The sequence below is a fragment of the Canis lupus genome, chromosome 10, assembly GCF_048164855.1.
Source record: "Canis lupus baileyi chromosome 10, mCanLup2.hap1, whole genome shotgun sequence".
NCBI lineage: Eukaryota > Metazoa > Chordata > Mammalia > Carnivora > Canidae > Canis > Canis lupus.
Window position 1 is genome coordinate 50749492 of NC_132847.1, and position 4671 is coordinate 50754162.

Here is a 4671-nt window from a genome sequence, read left to right on the forward strand (position 1 = left end):
CTAAAATCTTATGTTCCTCAATCGGTTCTTACATTTAGTATTACTCCACACTATTTCTCAGAGATTTTATCTTTATTGCAATATTAGAGTAACGTGTACAGACATCACAATTGGTATAGCCCATATCCTATGAGCATAAGAATATGAAATAAGGGATTATGTAGAGGTAAAATAATTAGACAGTGGTCTCAGGAAGCATGAGTGAGGGACCAAGAAGGTGAAAGGAACAAAGTAAGTAAATAGCATAGCCAATACAAAAATAGACTACCTAATTGGCTATGTCTGTGACCAACAAGAGTGTTTGTTCCAACCACAACATTCTTAAGAAACTATAGAGCATATTAGAGATTCATATACCACTTCTCGTCCTCCATTATTTAAGAGTTTATCCACAAGGCAATAGTTTCCTGACTTTTGGAGTTGGAGTCAGAGAAACTTCTGGACGGGAAACACAAGGCTCTCTAAACATTGGAGGCAAGGTACTTAGGGCTAAAGAAGTGGAAGCCTGTTGGGGACATTATAGCTATGACTGGGGTCAGTGGCCAGGCCAGGAGAGTAAACTCTAAGTATCCAATGCAAAAGCACAGCCATGGATTAGTGTTTAATGTTTACACCATCACAAAGAGCAAAGATTACTGCCACTTATATTACAGATATCTTTTGCTGATCCCAAATACTACTCTGCTTTGTTTTTTCACACATTCACCATGTTCTCCACTCTTGTCTGGGTTGTTAAGATATTACTTCTGATGTAATGGAGGAAAAGAATGTGCAAGTCCCCTATCCCTTCACTTCATGCCTATGTTTGATGCTATACGAGTGTTGCATTGATAGTGAACAAGAGAGACAAAAATATCCATGCATCTCTCTAAACTTTTCCTCGGAAATATGTCTTCTTTTTGTCTGAATTATTCAGTCTTTGATGAACATGATTCCTATAAATATATCGCCAATGTGGAGAAAGGAGTTGGTAGAATTTGATATGATAAAATCAGACAATGCAAACTAAACATCAATATGATGCCCAAATTAACCAAATAATTACTAACCCTCTCCTTCTTCCTGTACTATATGAACTTTGCCTAAGAATTATCCTGGGGATTTTTGTATGTGGATGCCAACCACTGCAAGGAGTTTCAAAGATAAACTATATTTAAAATACACGTAAATTCTATTGAATTGCATTTAATTAAAACATTCATAGTGTACGCATAAGTGGCAGTGATAGTTTGCAAATTACTAAGTGCCAGAGAAATTCCTAGCCAACCCAAGTAGTTACTGTATTTCTATACCTAATGCTTGCAAAGATTCTGATTCATCCAGGGAACATTTATATGCAGACTATAACAAGTAAGCAAAGCTTTGTCACTCCTCTGATTAAAGGAATTGATTTGACTTTAGGAAGAGTGACTTTAATTAGCTGTGCAAATGCCATTAATTCCAATTAATCTTCTCACACTGTCAAGACAAAAATCCTAGGAGAAGATAAATTGCAGCAAATCAATATAGCCCTTGTTTTTACCAGGAACAGGTGCTCGAGGAAAGAGGAATGTCATTAATGAGTGTCTATATCAAGAACTATTTAAACAAGACAGTAATTCAATGTGAAAAGCTTCTAGATGATTTCTTATATCCTATTTATATATCCCTTAATTGCTTTCAATTGGGTAGAAAGTATTTACCATAGAGATTTTGAGAATTATTATTATAATTCTATGGAACACTACTACAAATTCAAATCATTTTTGCCACTGTAGAAAATATTAAAATAAAGACATATGTTCAGATACATTGTACTTTCCATGTGTTTTTAATTCAACTACAATTGGTTAACATGGTAGCTATGATTAATAGTTACTATATCAAATTAAAACACCACAATAAAATATCAATGAATGGAAAGACAAGTGTTTAAGGTAAAAAAAAAAAAAGTTAGAGTAAAATTTTCCTAATATGCTGAAGTCAGAGAGATTATCCGTGTCAATACAGAATCTTGAAAAAGTATATAGTTTTAGACTACATATAATATTTTCTAAGCTATCACTTGAATTCTTATCAATTTCCCTCTCATTCATTTATTCTCAATTCAGTTTGGTTTTTCTCTATTCCAAAAAATATGCTAAATTCATTGCCACCGTCAAGATCCTTAAGTTTGTTTTTCTGCCATCTGATCTTCCCATGAGGCTTCCAGCAAATATCTCTCCCCATGGAGACCCAGTGCCCCCAACTCTTTAGTCTGTCTGTCCATTGGTAATTTTATTTGTATTTACTATTTAGCACTTATCTTACCTGAGATTGTTAGTTTTCTCTTAAGTAGTTTCCTCTATGGCTCTTCCAAACTCTGTGAACCTACCCTACGGACACAGGCTCATGACTATATATTCTATATATAATACATTGCTTAAACCATAGTGGACATTCTATGCATAAATAAATAAAGAGTAAAAAAATGACTAAACTATAAACACAGACACCTTCTTAAAAGTAGTACATAATTTGACTTGTGGGTCATGGTCCTCTAAGCCACCTTTTTTGCTAGAACTCACAAAACTCAGGTAACATTTTATTACAGGGAAAAGATAGAGATAAAAATCAGCAAAGGGAAAAGGCAGAAGAGGTGAAGTCAGGGAGAAACTAGGAGTAAATTTCCAGGTGTCCCCTCCCAAAGGAATTGTATGAGGACACATTTAACTCTCCCAGCAAGGATGCACTGACAACAAGGGCAAAGTGTTACCAAATGAGGGAAACCCTCCTACCTCTTAGTGCCTAGAATTTTTAATGGGGGTGCAGGCAGCACTCATATGGCTGACCTCAGATACTCAAACCCCAACTCCCCAGAGCAAAAACAGGTGCTCATGATAAATCATGTTGGAATTAGCTTATCTCATCACATTTATCTGACATACAAAAACACTCTTCTTATGCAGCATATTCCAGGGCTCAGAGCTTATCTCCCAGGACCTAGCCAGGTGCCAGTGCTAAAGACAAGACTTTCTCTGGAATGAGTAGGTTCACAGCAATCCAGGCCTGCTGAATTAACCCTTTCCTGCACAATTTTCTTGCCAAGGCTGCATCTAACTGGCTGGGAGCACCCCTTGATTATCTGAAAATCCTGTTGCAGATTGCCTAATATCCTCATTTGCTGAAGTCTTAGCACAGGCATGTTCAGATTCATCAGACTCTAAGCCCCAGGGAAGTGGAATTCCAGGGGACTGGGCCTTCTTTTTTGTCCCTAAGAGAATTCAGCTTTCCAATTTACTCCCAAACTACTTTAAAAAAATATATTTGTCTCTATCTGCTGCTGACATTTTATACTTTGCTTGTGAACCTGACTGAAATTGATCCCTTTCTCTGGGGATCATACCTTTCACCTTTCTCTGGGCTTCCATACCTTTCACCACCTTCCATACCTTTCTCTGGGCTTCCATACCTTTCACCACCTTCAGGTCCTTTGCCATCATCATATCTACTTCTCAGGTCTTCAGTTCTCCCCTTCTCCTCGTTCCTGCTTATAATCATCACCTAAATTTCCTAGGTAATATCACTTTTAAAACTAACTTAAAAAGCAAAGAAACAACAACTGCAACAGAAACCTTCTTGAGACCTGTGTTTCTTGAACAATTATTCTAAGGTTTGCATCAGGTTTCTGCAGATAGTGCACATTTGCTCATCAGCCTCCTTGCTCTTACTCCTCCGCCTATAGCACCCTGGTCCCTTTCTTTGTCTTTTCACTACAATGAATTTTACCAAGTTCACCAGAACTCTTTAATTACCAAAGATAAGAGTCAATTCCATATCTTGCCTTACATAATTTCTCTTTGACATTTGACTTCATGGAGCACTTTTTTTCAAGAAGCTCTTTAATACTCCACTTTCCCTGCAACCATTTTATTCTGGTTCTCAGCTCTTTTCCTACATCACTAGTTACACACTCTCCCTCTGTTCTATTTCTTCTCAGACTCCTTGTGCAGTTTCCTCATTTCCAAAACAAGGATAATAATATCTACTTTATTGGTTATTGCTAGGAATCATTGGGAACAAAAATGAGAAATCACCTAGCATATCATTGTCACTGGACCAATATTATTATTGGAATCCCATTGGTTCATAATTTATAGCAAATCATCTCAAATCATATAATTTACTTAACTAGCAATAAGATTTCTCTTTTCCTTAGAAAGGAATCTTATATAATCTTTATAGTATAAGTTAAGGCCTTATTTTAAAATTACAAAGAACAAGGTACAACAAACATGAAATAATTTTCAGGATCACAGATCAGTAATGCAAATAGAGATGTGGAACGTTGGTTGACTTCACTGGGAGCATTATCAATGCATCTGCACTAACTGATCTTTTGAATGACTGATTGATTATAGCTGAAAGTTTTTCCAGGAAAAGTAATTTACATAAAACACAGAACAGCTGGATAATGAATTACAGTTCTGAGAACTTGTTGGGAATACATGGTGTGTTCTTCAGAGGCACACAGACCTCCCTTGCTATATTTTATAAACAATAATGAAAGTTTTTCAATTTATGAGGAGCTATTTTTTCTTTTTTTTGGAGCTATTTTTCTTAAAATTTATACTTAACATTAATAAATTTATACTTAATAATTCAAGCAGGCAGAGTAGCAGCTTTTGCATTTTATAAGATTTTAAGAAATTA